Raw genomic sequence first — 21,041 nt, 5'->3', positions numbered from 1 at the left:
TTTGGCAGCTATGATGGAATTAGTCGGAAGAGCAAAGAATGTGAAAAAAATGTCTCACTGGTGACAGTGCCTCAGAAATTAGGGGGGAAATGGCTTATTTGCTGTTTAGATAGGAGTTAAGGCTAAAATTACTATTTATGGTTGGATCCTCCAGACCTTACATACGTAAAGCTTCTATTAAGGTTTGCATGCATAAGGTCTGTAGAAACTGGCCTTTTGAGATACGTTATCATTGTGAAAATGGAGTACATTGCTTGTTCTTGGTCTAGTCCTGGTTTCTGCAAACTAGAAACAGAATAGAGTTGGGCAAGAAATTGCTCCTTTCAAAATGTAAAAAGATAAATAAAAAATGGAGCCATGGAAAATGAACATTGCCGGGGAGGCAGGAATAGTATTTTCACTACAATTTAGGTAACAGGATAGTTCCTGGCATATGCTGCGAGATGTGAAATTAAAACTGACTTTAAAACTATGAGCTGGCTCTTGCTGTTTGGCATAGCTCTGAGCAAAGAGTGATGCATAAGCCTCCATGCTTCAGGAGAAGCCCCTGGGGCAATATATCTCCTTCTGAGACACAGTCCTCTTCATGATTCCTTTGTGCTCTGGGAAGTCTCAAAAGGGATAATAATTTGGTGTCGGAATATACCATCTGAAAATTACAACATGCTTTGTTTCAGAGTAACAGCCGTGTTAGTCTGTATTCGCAAAAAGAAAAGGAGTACTTGTGGCACAGTTTAATATCTCATACGTCCTCTATCCGAGGACTATATATTAAATGGATTTTTGGAACAGGGAGATGGAATAGGAGCTTGCTCCGTCCACTCTGCGCATCGACCCGGTATTGTGCCACAAGTACTCCTTTTCTTTTTGCAACATGCTTTGTGGAAGCTCAGCAATGATAGCCTGTCTGTTGCAGGAGGGGACATGGAGAGGGAAGGGGAGAGGATTATAAGGGTTTGCCCAGTCCCCTCCTTTCCTTCTCACTTGATTAAGATCCAAATAACCTGTTCAGAAGCCAAGGGTGGGGTGAAGTGTTGGGAATCCACTGAGACCTCTTCCCCAAGAATTCAGTTTGACTCTCGTCTCATCACTCAGGTTCCTTTATTCGGCATACGGCAAAACTACGCTGAGTTGATGATATTCAAGCATAGAGAGTGGGTATAGGGTATACCACACATCCAAAGTTACACTGCAAGTGTCTTCTTTTATACATTCACACACTACTATTGCATTTATGTAAAACCTTACATTACACGTTTTGGGATTGGCTTGCATGCTCTGATTTACTCTTTACCTCATCTTACGTTCTAGGTTTATCATATCCATTATTATCTTGTCCAGTGGAAATGGTTCCCTGGGTGTTCTCCCTTATCTTAGCTTGTACAGACTTTCTGTTTCCAGCTTGCTGATCCATTTACTTCCATAATCCTGTCTCCCAAGAAATGAGGCCTCACCTATGTCCAGTCACTCACATCAAGCCAGGCCTACATTCCATTGCTTTTGCTTTTATTTTTATATTGTTTTTCTTTATTGTATTTGTCTAGCACCATTTTTGTTAACTGCACTATTTAACCTACCACACAAAAATACATAATGCTGCAATAGATATTTCCTTTATATCATTTGTGTGAGAGCACTAAAAGGCATTCACAGATTTAGTTTGCAACATAAAAACCCTCCAGACTGGGACTGAAGAAGAGCTCTGTGTAAGCTTGAAAACTTTTCTCTCTCACTGACAGAAGTTGGCCCAATAAAAGATATTACCTCACCCGCCTTGTAGCTCCTGTCTAACGTCATTTTACTCTTAAGATACTAATATTTTGGCTTTTTAATCAAGACTTTGCCAAAATGAAGGCCTTGGTACTGTACTTCCCCATGATTTTCCTTTCTTTATAGAAGCCTTTTTCAATATAATTTTCTGCTTTAAATAAGGAACTTCATAAAAGGTAAGCAACCAGCCAATTTGTGGACTAAAAAATGTCTTTTTATTATCCTCCTGTGTTTATTTAACCTTCAGCAGAACTGAAGTACAAATGATTTTTTTATAGTACATGCTTCTCGGGATGGGATACAGTATCAGATACTGGGTTCTCACTTCAGGAAGGATACCATAAACCCCTTACCTCCTGGTATGGTGGTGTCTCAGTAAAGGTAAGTTTGGGGCTTTAATCTTCATGAATCGCGATGCAACTTCTTAACTGGAATCATGGGGTGAATAGTCACTGATTACCACTTCTACTTCTCTGTTTAAATGTATTGCTTTTTAAAAAAATTCCATGCATTTACTCCTTCCCGTCTTTTTCTGACCTCACTGTAACTTTCTACACCCTCTTCCCACTGACTTTGCTCACCCGGGTTTTGCTTTCTCTTTCCTCTCCCTTTGACTTTCCACTACTGGGGTACCCTTTCCCTTTTGCTGCCCATCACTCTGGAATGCTTTCACCTTCAAGGCCGAAGTCACTTTCTTTTTCTTTAAAACAATGCCTTAAATCTTTGACTGGGTTATCAGTCAATTTTTACTCACACTCCTTTCCGTCCTTGGGGGGAAGTAAAGGAATTTGAAATTCAGAACTTTCAAAAGGTTGACTATGACTATGTTCTAGGTGTGTGTGTGTGTATTATAATTTCTCAGAATATTTCTTTATTGCTTTGTAAGAAGAGCTTTGCTGGAGCCTTTAAAATACCTTGATATCTCTAAGAGACTCAGTCTCCAGAACTATGAACTCTATTTTACCTATTTTGTGCTACTTTTCTAATATTAAATAATGAAAATGAATATCTGTTTTTCACAAACTTGTTAGAAAACAATTCTGAGCATCTTTGTATATTTTAACAACACAAATAATTTTATTATTGATGTGATTGTATCAAGATGTACATTTTGTCACTTTTGTCATGAAGTCATAGAGTCACAGAGTTTAAGGCCAGAAGGGACCACTAGATCATCGAGTCTGACCTTCTGTATACCATAGGCTACCAACACACTCAGCACCTGCACACTGAACCCAGCAACGGAAATGAGATCAAAGTAAATGAGACCCAGGGGAGATTGTGACACAGGCAGAGAATAGGTGGGACTGAAGTACATTATTGCTTGAGGCCCCTGAAATACCAGGGAAATGATAAAATGAGATATATGCAGATAGTCCTGGCAAGGGACATGCTCCCACACACGGTAGATGAAGGCAAAAATCCCCCATGAACGCTGCCAATCTGAGATGGGGGGAAATTTCTTCCGGACCCCGCATATGGTGATCACTTGCCATTAATGTTTTGCATGATTTACACACGGCTCTAGTTTTGAACCAGCTGTTGGTGTGCTGCGCACTAGTGAAAAAGCTTTCTGTAAGGCCTTGGCTATCATATTTTCACGTGATGTGCGTTCCTTCATATACATGTGCATATTGTACAGAGAACAAAAAAGCTCACAGCAGCCTCAAAACAGCATCTGTTCTTTATAGTGAGATAAAGAAGCTGCAGAAGGTTTGTGGAAACTTGCTGAGGCTTGTTGTCACTTAGCAGGAAGTGTTTAAGAGTTTGTGAAGAACAAAATTACAATTTGTTAAATGTTGCAAACCTCAGAGTGATCTCGCACTATTTGATTTCACGGTTGATATAAATAGGATTTTGCTTTTCTGTGAATTTCAAATGACCATCTTTCTGTTTAGTAAAGTAGTCAGTTTTTATTTTCCCCTTCTTCAAAGATGTCTATAGTAAAGCTAACATTGGTTGTTTTTCAGCAATTCATGCTATTGTTCAGCTTTTCACAGACTACGATGTGCTAGGCTGGTCAAAATCAGGATCCCTTGCCATCCCATTTACATATGCCCACTTGCAGTTTATTGTTCAGTTCAAGGGCTGAATCCTGGCCAATCCCGTGATATGGTGAGAGCACTTTCATGGATATGAGAATCTTATTTTAAGTGATATTAGGATTTTCACACACAGGACATGAGACATCTCATTTTAATATCCTTCTAACCAAGAGGTAAATCAGAATAATGGGACTGATCCAAAGGTCATTGAAGCCAATGGGAGTCATTCCACTGCCTTAAACCAAAGCTCAAACCCAGTGTCATCTCCTGCAGAAGACTTTATGTGCCATCTCTGGGTTAGATGAGTGTTTCTATTGTGGTGGCAGCTGGGAATGAAGTATCAAGGAAATATTATGAGGAAACTGGTCTTCTAATACCTTTGGGTGTGGAGTTCTGCCAGTAAAAAACTAAATGTGTCCATGAGTGGTTTGCTATATATTTAATCATGTTAATGATGTCTCTGTTACTGTACTTTATAACCAGATACTGTCTGGGCTGTTTCTTCATGTCTTTGTGGACAGTACATTTTGTTTGTGTTTTTGGTATTCTAATTATCAAATTAAAATTGATTAATAGATTGATTTCCTCTTGATTACTGATAAATACATATGAGAAAGCAGAACATGGAAGACAATATATTTCATGCTTGAAATATAGTGGTACAAGTTATAGATGAACTTGAGAGATGGAAGCTAATGTTACAATTACAGCAACAGCACATTTCTTCACTGGACTCTAGAACAATATACTCTGAATTAGGGATATTGGTTTCTATAGTCTAATATTAATGAAACTGGAGGGAAAATACAGCAACAAAATTAGTAGTAAATTAAAACTTTTTTTTTTATTTCAAAGTTTTGACAAAAATTTTCAGTCTTTCCAAAATTTCAATCAGTTCTAGGGCTTGTCAAAAAATCCTGAGAAATGTTGACAGAAAATTTTGTCAAAAATTTGGGGTTTTCTTTTTCATCGAAAATCAAATCTGCAGTGGAAAATGTTGCCAAGTTCTAAATATAAGGATAGAAATAAATGTGTAGTAATTTGTCTTTTGTTTTTAATGAGAGTAGGGCTGGTGAAAGGTAGTGGCTTGACATCAACAAAGAATGATCTTTTTTATTACAGAACAGCTAGAGCACAGGGAGCAGCAGGGGAGGTTGCCCCATCCCCTGTTTTGCCAGTGTGTTTCAACTCTGTTTTGAGACGAGAAAGCTAAAGATGTCTAAGGGTTCATTTGCAATGTCCAATCAATTTTTGACCTCTCTTCTGACTGTGCCAGCCTGGATACCAGTGAACACTATTTGTGATAGTTGTAATGTGGACACGCAGGCAGCAAACACAAATGTTGCAGACTTTTGTTGACCACGTCCAAAAGTCATGGGCTCGCCTCTCTTTGAAATCAATGGAGAACTCCATTTCAGCAGCTCCCTACACTCAACATTCCACGTGGCATTATGGGCTGCATCCCTATTCATGCCAGCGGACAGTAAGGAAAACCATAGCTCTATATACACCAACCGTGGATCTCACATGTCTGTGTATGTTTGACAGAAATGGACAGAAATGTTTTCTACCATTCTAATTTTAAAGTGCTGTTTCATTAATTTATTTTTTAGTTTTTTAAATTGCACATTATTTTTGGACTGTTTTTGCTATGCAATACATTTTTATTTTTTGGAAATAAACTCATTTTTATTACTTCACAACTTATCTTGCAGAATGCCTAGCCCAACTCAAAACACACATTACTTGTAACCAGAACAGGACCATGGAACTCATAGGTTCTGAGAAAACCACAGTGTATTAATTATAAATCTACAGCAAGCACCACATAATGTATTGGTTCATTAAAAGACAGCATGATATTCATAAAGGCACACTGAGCATTACACAATTCCTAACACCCCACCAAAACTTCAGGGCCAGGTAGAGCACAGTCCAGCACAGCACGGTGTTGTGGCTGACCATTGAAGTGCTCTTTCAAACCCTCCCTCAGCTGTGTGGCCTGGTGTTGAGCTCTTCTAATGGCCCTTGTGTCTGGCTGTTCAAACTCAGCAGGCCGCTGCTCCACATTCAACAATCTGATGGCAACTTTCCCCCCTTTGCATCACATATATTATGCTGGACACAATGGGCTGTTATAACCATTGGGAAATTTTCTCATTGAGATCCAAGCTAGTGAATAAACAACACCAGAATCCCTTTAGTCTTCTGAAAGCGCATTCAACTGTCATTCTGCACCTTCTGAGCCAGTAGCTGAATCTTTCCTTGGAGCTGTCAAGGTGGTCTTTGTACAGTTTCATGAGTCAGGGGAGCTAGGGGGCAGGTTGGGTCTCCCAGGATCACTATTGGCATTTCAACATCCCCAGTGGTAATTTGTCAGTTGGGAAAAATATGTCACTGTTTGCAGCTTCCTGAACAGTCCTGTGTTCTTAAAGATGAGTTTCATGCACCTTCCCTGCTCAGCCCACACTGAGATCAGTGAATCATCCCTGGTGATCACTAATGCTTGTGTAACCATAGAAAAGCCTCCCTTTCTGTTGATGTATTGTATAGAAAGATGGGCTGTGGCCAAAATCGGGATATGCATGCTATCTACCTCCCTGCTCAAGTTTGGGAACCCCATAGCTGCAAATCCATCCACCATGGCCTACACATTGCATGGAGTCTCAGTTCTGCGCAGCAGGATACAATTAGTGGCCCTACACACTTGCATGTCATGATTCCCACTGTGGATTTTCCAATTCTAAAATGATTTCCCACTGACAGGTAGCAATCTGGTGTTGCAAGCTTCCAAAGAGGGATTGCCACTCACTTCTCAGCTGTGAGTGCAGCTCTCATTCTGCCCATGTACTGGAGGGCTGGTGTGTGCGCAGCATACAGATCCAGGAATGTGGCCTTTCACATCCAAAAGTTCTGCAGCAACAGCTCATCATCCCAAACCTGCATTATGATGCAATCTCACCAGTCAGTGCTTGTTTCTCGGGTCCAGAAGCAGCACTCCACCGTCTGCAATTCCTTGGCGAATGCCATCAACAAACTTGAACTGTTTTTTGCTATGTCCCTTAGCAATCTGTGCTCAAAGAAGTTGTCATGTCCCACATTTTTGCAGTACTTCCTATGGCTCTGAAAATAGTGGAGAATCATTTGTCCTGTGTTTGCAACAGTTATGACAATAGTCTTGCATGGGCTCCATGAATCTGTCAAGAGATGATGGACAGCGACAAGTGCCACATGGGCTCACAGAATTTTTAAAAAAGGTGTGAAAATTATGGGATAGGGATGGTATTATGGGATGGAGAAAGTTGCATAATGGGAACTTGACCGTTTCCTCCCAGCATCCCTTGTGTGACTCATGTGTGCCCCACAATGCACTGTGAAAATTCCTCAAAAGGCATTGAGCCAGAGGGGTGGAGAGGTGCAGGGCACACTGAGATACCTACCAATGGTGCATTACATTTTGCATCAACACGAGCATTTCTGAATATATGAAGCTCTGACATAAGCAGCCATGTATGCATGCACAGGAGTGATATAGTAACTGTGGTGGTGTTATGATGACTTAACTGTGTCTATCAAAGTTTGTAGCTCTTTGATCCATGGGCCAGTTGGTAACCTCAGAATTACTCCCTACAGCAGGAAGTACTGCTAAGGAATTGCTCAGCTGTCTGCAGAAGTTGCCCTCTGGTCCCAAACTGGAGGGATAACAAACAAATGTATGGGGGGAGAAACAAACTACAAAGTGTCCTGGAAGCATTAGAAGAGTGAGGGCTGCAGATAGTGAAGGGAGATCATGGGCTAATAAAGACTTACATACAGAGAGGAAATAAAAAGGCACAAAATAGAGGCATGCAATCAATCAAATAAGCTTATTTTAATTTTCTCTCTTTTTAACACCAGCCGAATAATATCTTTCCATGTAACTCAAGCTCTATAGTTTCCAAAGAAAGCATTATACAGTAGATGTGAGATACAGGTACTGTTCCTTTAAAACTATAGCAAGTAGGAGAGGGAATAGGGAGAGTGCTTGGTCGAAGCAGGAAAGTAAAGCGGAGGGAGGAAGAGCCTTTGGGATCATTCTCGTTTTTATTCCTCATATTTTTGTAAAAATTCAATGCAAAACAATGTTTAAAGGCATACAGATTTGTATCATATTGCACAGTACAGTGGGTGCACAACCAGTTTGGGACTCCCATAGTAGCTAACTAGTGTTAAAATGACTGCATGTCAAAGCTTGGCCCTGTAACCAACGTCAAAGCAGAGGTATGGTTAGAGAACGTTTCAAGTCACCGTGGAAAAATTCTCCTGCTTCCAGGCAGGAATATGTCATCATGTTTGAAATGTATGGTAAATTGAAAAGAAAATGAAGGCAAGTATGTGACCAGGCCTGAATCGTGTCAACATCAACCATTTTGGGCTAAACCCTGACTGAACAACTTTCCCTTAAGCTAATATAAACCATTTTAGAGTTGCAGTAAACTTGTCCTTTGGCAATGAGCTAAACCAGGACAAGACATTTATGAAAGCAAAGGGTTTGGGGGCAAAAGTGAGCCAAGACTTTCAGATAGCGAAGACATTTCCAATTTATAGTTCATTCTCCTTTTAGTTTGAGCATGTTGAAGTGTTATTTAAAATTTAGAGACAGCCAAACCTTGCTTTTCAATGGAGATTACATGCAGTCGAGCCTAGCCCAGATGTCTCAGGATATGTAAGTACAACATTCAGAGTAACTTGCAAGTCCCAAGATAGCATGTACATACACTTTTTTCTTCATAGTAGCCTAGCCTGGAATTTCTGAATTAACCATGTAAATGCATTTCTATGTAACAACAATGAAAGATTGTTTCAAAATTGTGTATGAATCAGCCAGGACTTTATCATCATATGCCTGTCAAGTTACCAATAACTGAGGCACTGTAAGTAGTTGGTTAGGCATTTTATTTCACAATCAGATATGTACAGCATATAGTATTTCTATTTGAGATAGATGGCAGCATATTTATATTCTTAAATGTGTAAGATACTCATTGTAATAGAGTCTTTGGAGGTAATTATACTTTGCTGTTTTCAGTAGGCATTATTTTTAACTTTCCTGCAATTTTTGGTCTGTGAGTGTTAGTACAACAGATATATATATGGTAGTGGTATGTGTAGGAATGTTGTGTGTGTAAAGATTACATACTGTGTGGACACAGGTGACTCACTGCAGTAACACATGTTGAGTTTACTACTTCAGTGTTGTCATTTTCTGACTTTGGAATGCTTAACTGAGCAACCATACTGTTCTCTTAAAATAGTTTCCTATTAAATGGGCCCACATGCACTTTCATTTCACTTTTCAAAATACCGCTAAATTAGCCATGGGCATATTTTCCACAGCAGCCTTGCTTAGCCACAGCATTTATAAGTTCTGTTCAAAGCGTTTTGCATGGGTGAAAAGGCTAATTTTCAATGGGTCATAACTCAATGACCTCAAAACCAATTTTCATAGTATCACGTAGGCAAGTCTCAATGTAGACTATTTTCCTGCCAAATTTCAGCTCAGCTGTTTGAATTGTAGAGCTCTTCAAATAAATGTTGCAAGAATATTTGTATAATAGGGGACGTGTATTGTTTTCTCTGTCCTACTCATAAATGGCTGAACTGCTTTTCTTCAAACTTTCCAAAAAAAGTCACCTCTGGGCAGAAAGGTAAAATTTCAGAAAGTCATAAGTAACTGCAAACAGAGGGCCAGAGTGGAAATGATTATGCAGCCTCAACTGTCACATTTACTGTTGTTCCCACTAAACTATGTATGTGAAAATAAAGGTTTGTTACTTAATAATTATTTAAAATAAAATGAGTGATATACCTTCACTTGTCCTCAGTGATGTTATATTTTCTTGTAGATCTGATAAAATACAAGTCATCAATATTATAGCTTTAATAGTAGAATGATTCAACCATTTATGAAAAATGATTTTGGTACAAATTTTAAACAAATATAAAAAGGAAATAAATCAATTAATAAATTAATACAAGGTTGCTTCCTTTTTACTTACAAAAAGTAGGAGATATATTCATATTTTAGCATAGTATCTATCTGTCTGTGATGGGATGTTTCATTAGCCCAGAAAGGGTTAAGGTGGCTCAAAAGGGGTTAAGTAACCTCACAGGCCATACCTGAGGAAGAGTTAGACTTTGACAAGCAAGCACTAACTGAGGATGAAGCCCAACTGAGCAGGAGCAGGCAGGGCTGGGATAAGGCCAGGAAGTGAGGACAGAAGGGGGCTGCAGTGTGTAAGCCTGCTGTTACACTCTGGGCTTTGAGAGGGAAAGAAGGAGACCCAACAGGACTGTGATCTTGGCCCTGAAAGAAGGCTTTAGCCAAAGGGGTGGGTGGTGGAGAAAAAGCCTGATAAAGGTGAAACAGGAAGCATCCCAGGAAAATGGCAGTGGGGTTTTGGAACAGAACAAACATTGGCTGTTGATTGCAAGGTCCCTGGGCTGTAGCCCAGAGCAGTGGGCAGGCTCGGGTTCCCCTACCAGCCACTGAGGATGTTACATAGCCTTGAATTGGAAGATGGCCAGGAACGATACCCAGACAGATAGTCCAGTGAGACTCTGGTGTCCCTGAAGGGGAAAACCACATGGTGACCTGGTAGGAGGGCCAAGTCACAAAGAGGCAGCACTGCAACTCCTGAAGTGTAAGAGGGGCTGAGTGTGACTGAGAGACAGAAGGGCACTTCGGACGAGGCAGAGCTCTTCAGAGGCAGTCACAAGGAGGTGCCACCACAAGGAGGTGAGTAGAGAACTGCATGACACTATCATACATATAGGGTCATCGCTACTGTGCTATCTCAGCGTCTCACAATATTTAATGTATTTGTTCTCACAAGGCTACCTGTGAACTAGTGAAATATTATCCTTATTTTACAAATGGGGAACAGATGTACAGAAAAGATAAGTGACTTGCCTACAGTCACATCATAAGTTACTGTTTATAGTACCCTGTCCTTCCCACAGAATCTTTCAGTATCTGGGATCCATGTCTGGTGAAAATGTTATGGGGACAGTATAACAAGGGGATTTACACATCCTCTCCACCAACTCCCTGGGGATTCTGTCAAAAAATTGATTAATGCTTGGCAGGCGGTATTAACATTTTCATGAAGTTCCTCTCTTCACTTTGGAATTACCTTATGGGGTAGGCACAATGGTGGGCAGAGTAGTTCATGGCAACATGACTCCAGTGGTCCCATGTTGGGTAGGAACAAATTCACTTATTCTCAAAGTTGCAGCTCTGTTGATGAGATAGACTAGAGAGGTGAGATGCTAGTTGAGAAGATCATGGCGTGTAACAAACATATCTAGTTGTCTGCAGTTGTCAGGGATGGGTGCAAATTTCATATCAGGATTTAATACTAACAAAAGATGCTTAACGTATAGACAAATAAGGGATCAGGCAAGAACAGCAAAAGAAGAGATGGTCAAGAGGAATCCAAAATTATAGGTGTTGTATAAGTTGGCCAAATGTGCCTGGATATGTAAACCCGTTAGCTTCAGTGATCTTATACCAGGGCTGAATTTCTTCCATTTTGGGTCTGGTCCTTTTCCCAGTGAAGTGAAAGTTGTACTAGTGACCCCAAAGGCAGTGCATTTGGGTACAATGTCAAAATTCACAGATTTATTTATAAACTTTGGGTCTTAGACTGCTCTTGATCCATGTATGCAGCTCCCATTAACCTCACTGAGAGTTCTGCTGTGGATTAAGGGCAGTACAGTATCTAACCTTTCAATTTCATTGTGTGCTATAGGCACTGCTTTAGTTAAAGACCTGTCAGCATTTCTTTTGGAATTTATAACTGGGCTATAAAACACACTCCATTGCAGGTTGATATACACTCTGCCTCATAAGGAGTCATTATCATCTATCATTTCAATGATCTGAGGATAATGGGAGTGTTGCACTTATGTCTATAATGGCTTTGAAGGAAACAATTCTATTTAAATTGCATTGAGTCTACATAAAACTGTACAGATTCAGTGGGAGTGTACAATACTTTCGATAAGATCCTTGGGGGCCTTTATGATAACACTAGAAGAATATTAACAGTCTTAATAACAGGCTCCATCCCTTTTATTTTTTACTTGACTAAGAAAAGTGAAAAATCATACACACCAAATTTGAACACTATAGATGATAGCAGATACCACTCAGGATCTTCCTGAAACTCACAAAAGGTCAGATGACTTCTCAATTAGGGCATGATCCATAGCCCTCAAAAATCAGTTGGAGTCTTTCCACTGACTTCAATGAGCTTTAGATCAGGCCCTCCGTCCTTGCCTCATGTCATTGTCTGTCACATACAGTGTTGTCACAAGGTACTCTACTTACCACCAGAGCACCTCCTTCTGGCCGTGTCTGGAGATTAGCTCTGCCAGTCCAGTGTTCCTCCTGTGGTTTCTCACTCCATCCTCTCCCTGTCCTGCTCTCTTGGGACATGCTTGCTTCCGCTTCATGGTTTGGCCCTTTGGCCTGGTCGCTGTAGTCTTCCCCTTTCAGGGTATCAGTCTCTTGGGCCCCACTGTCCCAGGCAGTCTTTCTCTCACTACCCCTTAATAGCTCCACTGCCCAGTGGCTGGTAAGGGAACCCAGGCCTCCCCTCTACACTGTGTTTGAGCAGGGCCATGCAACAAGCAGTCATGGTATACACAGTCCTGAACCTTACTGCTGTATCCCTGGGCTACTTCCTACCTTACCTTCTCTCATCACCCTGGGAGTGACTTCAGCTTCTTTCTCAGCAGCCCCATTCTGCTCTCAGCTTCTGGGCTTTATACAGGCCGCTCCTGTCCTGCTGACCCTCATCTCTAATTAGTCCTGGCTCCTGAGGTCTTCCTCCAGGTGCAGACTACGTGGTTAGTTGGCTCACCTGGCCACCTTAACCTCTTCAGGCCTTGTGTGCGTTGGACACCCCATCACAAGGGTTAAGCTCATATGCTGTTTGCAGACTTTGGCCATAGCTGTATATCATGGGGGTGAGTTAAGGACAGAGTGAGAAACCTTAACTCTGAATTGCCTGGCTGCTGTCAGACCTTTTATGTTATTTTAACATCCTTTTTTATTTAGCAATCATATGGCTTAAAGACAAATAAATATAAATATATGTCTGACTGCAATGAATTAAGATCCTAACAGGTGAGTGAATCCTTGCCAAGATTATGGTGTGAGCTAGTCAGCATGTATTGCTTGCACTTGCAAGTGATACATTAGAGAACATTCTGACTGTTTCATTGTTGTATAAATAGCTAATGTTAGCATTTATGCAATTCTTTGGCAAAAGTGGAGAAAACAATAGATGCATCAAAACATGCAAAGATCAGTTTTCTAGATCCCATAGATCAGATTAATTCATTTCATGCTGATACTTTCCCTCGCCTTTGATTTCATTTTAGATTTGTTAGGCAATATTCTATATATATATATATTCAAATATGTTAGGTATAGATCAAGTCAATGGTCCAAATTCATCCTGGGTGTAACAGTGTTGAAACCAATGGAGTTACATCAGGGATGAATCTGGCCTGCTATGTAGAGTAAAACCCCTTTTTTCTCCTTTCCAAACAGTTATGTATAAGATAGTAGGAGGAATACTGTGGGATCAGTTCAATGCAATGCCAGGGTAAAAACATTCTGTGGGAAAGTACCTATATATTACATCACCATCCAAAATGAACCCAATATAATAAGCTGGTTTGAACCTAGTTCAAATGACTCGCGTTTCCTGCTATCCCAACTTGTCTTAAGCCATTGTTCCTATAACCTCACAATAATCATTTTCCACTTTTATATAAAGTGGTATCTCTTTGAGATGGGTCCTTTGTTGGCAGGTAGTCCCTGACAGCCTAAGAGTAAACAAAACATAGTTGTTGTTTTTTTTTCCTCCCCTCACTCAGTAATAAAAAGAGTTCTTTGGCTAGAAATGACAGAGACAAAATGCATCACACATTTTAAGAACATGTTGGCTCAAAACAACATAACTTGTGCATCCACCTAGCCTTTGAAAGTTAGACTGAACAAAACATTAAGAATTGTACTGAAGAGGGAATTGACCATGTATTGGCAGGAAGATGGAGTGGCTGCTCTAATAGGTAATTTCCATCTCTTACTTTGATGATTCTATCATTCCAATACAGCTATCTGTTAGAAAATATTTCAGAACCTCTTGAAAGTATCTCTTTCCAGTTTATGCTCAGATTGTATTACATATCCCAGCTAATATCAGTGGGTCAAGCTGATATCCAAATGAAGTCATTTGGGAGACAAATATATAATATACATCTTATACTGTATAATTCTATCCAAAACACTAATCTTTCATCGTTCAAAATGTCAAGTGTTCTTAGTCTAACTGGAATATTGGAATGAAGGTTGGCACATTAGAAGCGTTCTTTATATTCTTCTTTACTTTCCAAGGCACTCTCTGCATGGCAGTGCATGGAAAGAGAATCCTCAGCTACCTTTGGTGGATCATTTACTTCCAATTGCATATGAAATAAGATGGCCCCTCAACCTCCAGAAAAACTTCTAAAACAATATTTCTTCCCAGTTTGTATCCCTAATTTAACTACATATTAAAATAGAGTCTGTGACAACTCCTTCTCTGCAAATGTAGGGACAGATTGCCCCCTCCACAATCTCCTGCTGTGTAGCCATGTAAGAAACAGGATCAGGACCAGGACCAGGTTCCTTTTGTGTAACCCTTTTGAGCTCCAAGCACAACTAGAGTTTAAGTGCTCTTGGGAGCGTGGAGACTGTTCCTTTCATACTCCTCTAGGGTTTACCAGAGGGAGGAGGAGGGACAGTAGATAATATGGCCATGGGAAAATGTTCCCCAGTTATCCCCTTGTTATGGTGCACCTCCCCCTGCCACCGATGCAGGACTGTACTTTAAAGGCACAGCTGAGCCTTTCATCTGTGTCTACAGCTGTGACAAGGCAGTCAGGCTACATCAGGGAATAAACTAACTATAGTCTTGGAATGTAGTTTCTGGACTCATAGATTTTAAGGCCAGAAAGGACCATCATGATCATCTAGTTTGACCTTCTACACATTGCAGGCCACAGAACCTTGCCCACCAACTCCTGTAATAGACCCCTAACCTCTGGCTGTGTTACTGAAGTCCTTAAATAATGATTTAAAGACTTCAAGTTAGAGAGAATCCACCATTTATTCTAATTTAAACCTGCAAGTGACCCCAGGCCTCATGCTGCAAATGAAGGCAAAAAACCTCCAGGGTCTCTGCCAATCTGGCCTGGGAGAAAAATTGGCCAAATATGGTCATCTGTTGAACCCTGAGCATGTTGGCAAGACCCACCAGCCAGACATCAGGGAAAGAATTCTCTGCAGTAACTCAGAACCTTCCCCATCTAGTGCCCCATCTTTGGCTGTTTGGGGATTTTTGCTACTTGCAGTCACAGATGAGTCACATGCCATTGTAGGCAGTCCCATCATACCATCCCCTCCATAAACTTATCAAGCTTAGTCTTGAAACAAGTTAAGTTTTTTTGCCCCCACTTCTCCCCTTAGAAAGCTATTCCAGAACTTCACTCCTCTGATGGTTAGAAACCTTTGTCCAATTGCAAAGCCTAAACTTGTTGATATCAGTTTATATCCATTTGTTCTTGTGTCAGCATTGGCACTTAACTTAAATAATTCCTCTCCCTCCCTGATATTTAACCTCTGATATATATATAGAAAGCAGTCATACTTCCCCTCAGCCTTCATTTGGTAAGGCTAAACAAGCCAAGCTCCTTGAATCTCCACTCATAAAGTAGATTTTTTATTCCTCTTATTATCATCATAGCCCTTCAATGCACCTGTTCCAGTTTGAATTCATCTTTCTTAAACATGGGAGACTAGAATTGTACACAGTATTTCAGATGAGGTCTCACCAGTGCCTTGTATAATGGCAATAACTCTTCCCTATCGCTACTGGAAATACCTCACCTGATGCATCCTAGGATTGCATTAGCCTTTTTCAGAGCAGCATCACATTGCACTACTAAATTTTATCCGACTTCTATTACTCCAGTTTTCAAGGTTCTTCAGATCTTCTTGTATGATATTCCAGTCCTCCTCCGTATTGGCAATACCTCCCAACTTTGTGTCATCCGCAAAATTCATTAGCTCACTCCCACTTTTTGTGCCAAGGTCATGAATGAAAATGTTAAATAAGATTGGTCACAGGACTGATCCCTGACAAACTCCACTAGTAACCTCCTTCCAGCCTGACCTTTCAATATGACTGTTTGTGGTCTCCCCTTTAATCAGTTCCTTATCCACCTTTCAATTTTCATATTAATCCCCATCTTCTCCAATTTAACTAATAATTTCCCATGTCAAATTGTATCAAATGCCTTACTATAATCCAGGTAGATTAAATCTACTGCATTTCCTTTGTCTAATATATATCTCTATATATCTATATATCAGTTATCTTCTCAAGAAAGAGATCAGGTTCGTCTGCCACAATCTACCTTTTGTAAAACCATGTTGTATTTTATCCCAATTACTGTTTACCTCTCTCCTTAATTACTTTCTCTTTCAAAATTTGTTCCAAGAATTTGCATACAATTGAGATCAAACTAACAGGGCTGTAGTTTCCCAGATCACTTTCTTCCCTTTCTTTAAAATAGGCACTCTATTAATAATTCTCCAGTCATAGGGAGAATGACTCATGACCCCTGAGTTTATATGGAGTCATTAAAATCCTTGCTAGTGGGCTTGCAATTTCACCTGCCAGTTCCTTTAATATTCTTGGATGGAGATTATCTGGGTCCCCTGATTTTGTCTGATTAAACTGGACCAGATCTTCAATTGTTGTAAATCACAGCGGCTCGACTGACTTCACTTACATCAGCTGAGGATCTGGCCCATCTTTTGTTGTTTAACTACAAACAGAATAACACTTCTTTGACAGCTATCAGAGACATAATCATAGCAGGCATTTCTCTTTCTGGAGCTGGAACTGTTCCCAGGTTATCATTCAGATCTAGCTCCATCTCTATCATTATCTATTTCTACCATTAGGTCTGGGAGTTTGGGTTGGAATTCTGTGGATTTCTGCAGTGATGTCCATCTTGGAGTCCTTGTTCAAAACTTTTCTTAGTAGATTACTCACAAAATTACCCTCCAGAAATGAATCCATGGACTGTGATTCCTGCTTTGAATAATTCACATTTAAAGCAAAGCAAAATGCTATCCTACTCTTAGCTGCATTGAGGTTTTTTTCAAGACAGTGATTGAAATTATTTCTGTTGTTCAGTCATGATATGAGGGTCCTCTGCTCCAAATTATTGATCCGTTTAGGCAAATATGCCTTTCCAAGTTTTCAAAATGGTTTTCCAATTTTAGATCCAGAAATTTACTACCAACAAAATCATTTGAAAAATTACTGGCATTTATCGTAAGTGACTCAAGACTGGGACAAAGTTAGGATAAATGTCTTCCTTGTACTTGTACTGTTCTTAATCTGTGCCCAGGTAGTTTAAGACTATTCCAGCAGAATAACTCCTTGTACTTTTGTCCCTATGGCAATATTCTGTTTGCTGTAACTAGAAGCCATTACGCTTTTTGCTCATTGAAAAGCTCTAGGTGCAGATTTTTGAAAATGTAAATGAAAACCAGATAGGGGAAGCTTCAAGTCTACCAGTATCCAGAAATAAAGGTTCCAAGGGTCAGACCTTTTTCTCATTCCTAGGTGTAACTTGCCAAATCTCCCTCTGTTCTTCCTCCGGCAGTGCACTTTGTGCACACTAGGCCTCCCTGCACACCCTACTCAGTCCAGATCTGTCAGGCACAATGCCACTCAAAACAGTATGCCAAGCTGTTTTTCCTCAGAGAGCTATCAGACCATAAAAACCAGGTGTAGCGCTCAAAGGCTAACTGATCTGATCAGCCAGTGTATATCTAAGTTGGACAGTAGCTGACTTTTATCCCATGTTGCAATAACCCCTTCTTTCATGATATTGACAGCACCCTGCCCCCAGTGTGAGTTCATCATCATCAAACGGTGCAGGTTTGACAAGGCTTACCAGGTGGGAAGAGATTTGAGCCTGTTTCCTAATAGGATACAGTATATTCTTGTAGCTGGCAAGGCATTTTAAAATCTAATTTACAAAAAATCCATGTGATAAAATACCGTGCTATCATGCAGTGAAGGTCAGTAATACAAGTGGATCAGCCAGTATTATTCTTATTTTTTATTCTGATTTTTCTATGGCTATTGTTTAAATTGATTGCCGTCTACATGGGACAGATTGTGGCCAAACCTTTAGGGATCTTAAAAAAATAGACAGCTGATGTTCAGAATGCTGAGCATCCTCAGCTCCCATTGACTTCTGGGAATTGTCAGCGTCTCTGAAAATAAGGACAACTTTATTTAGGTGCTTACACGGGGATTCAGGGGAGTAACTTTAGGCATTTATGATTGAAAGTGTTGGCCTATATGTCCCAGTTGCTCCCGTTTTCTTGGAAGAGCTATTCTATCTTGATCCTTTCTTTTTGAGGAATGCATGTGGTATTGTCACCATCAGACAGACAGACTGTGAGGAGGGAGATCACAGAATCATAGAATATCAGGGTTGGAAGGGACCTCAGGAGGTCATCTAGTCCAACCCCCTGCTCAAAGAAGGACCGATCCCCAATTAAATCATCCCAGCCAGGGCTTTGTCAATCCTGACCTTAAAAACTTCTAAGGAAGGAGATTCCACCACCTCCCGAGGTAACGCATTTCAGTGTTTCACCACCCTCCTAGTGAAAAAGTTTTTCCTAATATCCAACCTAAATCTCCCCCACTGCAACTTGAGACCATTACTCCTTGTCCTGTCATCCGCTACCACTGAGAATAGTATAGATCCATCCTCTTTGGAACCTCCTTTCAGGTAGTTGAAAGCAGCTATCAAATCTCCCCTCATTCGTCTCTTCTGTAGACTAAACAATCCCAGTTCCCTCAGCCTGTCCTCAGAAGTCATGTGTTCCAGTCCCCTAATCATTTTTGTTGCACTCCGCTGGACTCTCTCCAATTTTTCCACATCCTTCTTGTAGTGTGGTCCTAAGGGTTCTAACCACTGAAATATGGGATATTCTGATGCGGGTCTCTCAGGTTGAAGCTGTTCCATTTTGTATAAATAAATATGTATTGAGACAGAGAGCAAGTGAGAATGCTCTATAGCCAGTGGTTAGCACACTCACCTGAGTGCGTGGGAGACCCATGGTCAAATCTGCTCTCGTCAGGTAGGGGGGAAATTGAATCAGGGTGTCATTGAACTTCTGGGCTAACAGTTATGGGCGGAGGTACTTTTTTTTTTCTTCCCTACCCTCTGCCATTTTATATGGAGGTAGGTGTGATCTGAGCACGCCTACCGAAACAGGCTCTGCAGGTGAGATGGGTGTTCTTCTACCTATCTTCTCCTATTTTGAGGATGCTGCTGGGCCTTAGATGTGAGACAGATGCCCAGGTACCTAGACTGAGGTGTTGTGTGCATGCCTAGAGGGAGAAACTTACGTGCTATGGGTACTTTTACAGTGAATATTTAAGTGCCAAGGGACTTTAGGCATCTCTTGAGTTAAGGGGCAACTGAGAAGGGGTTTTGGTGATCAGAGTGGTGCCTAAATTTTGACTTAGGCACCTAACATGGGACTTAGAAGCCTAAATCCTTTTATGAAACTAGGCCGTGGTTTCTCTGAACCTCAGTTTTCCATCTGTAAAATGGGAATAGTAATACTCATTTACCTTCAAAGGGTATAGTGAGGATAAATACATGAAAAACTGTGAGGTGCTCAAGAATTACAGTAATAGCTTGATCTATTACATCTTCTGTTGAGTGATGCATCATTTTCAGAGAGGAGACAATATGTATCACCAACATAAAGGTCTGATCATGTTCAGTTGGAGGAATCCCATTCTGCAGACTGGGGTGTGACTCCACGTCTGATCTCTCAATGCCTCTTTGCTATGGCAGCTTATTCTATCCTGGAAAAGAGCACTACTGACCCTTTACTATGCATGGATGATCAGGATGGCCAAGGAGCTGAAAATCAAATTCTCAGAGTGGAATCATAGAATCATAGAATATCAGGGTTGGAAGGGACCTCAGGAGGTCATCAGCGGTAAAGAGAATCTAACAAACTAAGTAAATTCAGGAGTCCATTGTTGCACCTGCCTGCTTGTCCACTTGGTCATAGATCCTGGACCAGGCTATTCTCTGGTTCATCCAGAATTGCTGCAACTTTGCACTGGCTTGGCCTACTTTCCTTCCCACGCTGTGGCTGTGGGGCAGCATCACTGTAACTCATGTGGTGGAAGAGTGCCCAACTGGACATCTGCAGGTGGTTTACAATGCCTAGCCTCCCTTGATACAGAGGGTGTCATCTGGTTAAGGAACATGGACATTGAGCTCAGATATCTACATATGAGAGGAGGGCGATGCCATGGTAAGGGGGTCCATATAGGGTACGTTTACACTGTGAACTGGGGGTGTGATTTCGAGCTTGTGTAGACGTAGCTGCACAAGCTAGCACACGAAAAAGAGCAGTGTGGCCGCAGCAGCAGAGGAGCAGCGGCACTAGTTAGCCGAGCCAAGCACAAACCTGAACCCCATGGGTATGTGCTTGGCACAGCTAGCCCATGTTTCAGGTTGCCACTGCCTGTGCTAGTGTGGCTTCACTACTACTTTTAGTGTGCTAGCTCAGTGAGAGCTAATTCGTAGTGTAGACGTAACCGTAAGTACCAAAGGTAGATGGACAGATTTAGCAATGGCTTTGGAAAATATGGCCATCATCAGTACTCAGCAGCATGTTAACCCGTGATAGCCATCGAATCAATTCACATTGCCAAATAGCTGACCAGCCTTTTTCACCTCTTGTTCTAACGTGGTTTCTGCATTTATTCTAACACTGTGTTGCACTTTGCTTCATTTCATTCCAGCTCCGAAAACTCTATTGAACTCGGTCTTTTGAAACCTGATGAAAAAATCATGCTCTTTCTGAGCAAATAACAAACCAAAAAAGCCTGTATATTTATTTATAATCCCCCCATGAAGCTTTTTGGCAATATGGCCAACTGCAATGCTCATACGATTGTAGTAAATATTTATAATTTCATTAAATGAGTCTGATGAATCTTGACTTGTTTTCTACTAACTTTTCTAAAGTTAGAAGATGAAGATGGACCCTGCAGACTAATC

Source organism: Lepidochelys olivacea (genome assembly GCF_965140295.1).
Source record: "Lepidochelys olivacea isolate rLepOli2 genome assembly, chromosome: 5".
Classification (NCBI taxonomy): domain Eukaryota; kingdom Metazoa; phylum Chordata; order Testudines; family Cheloniidae; genus Lepidochelys; species Lepidochelys olivacea.
The sequence above is the reverse complement of the archived record's forward strand: the minus strand, read 5'-3'. Positions refer to the sequence as shown.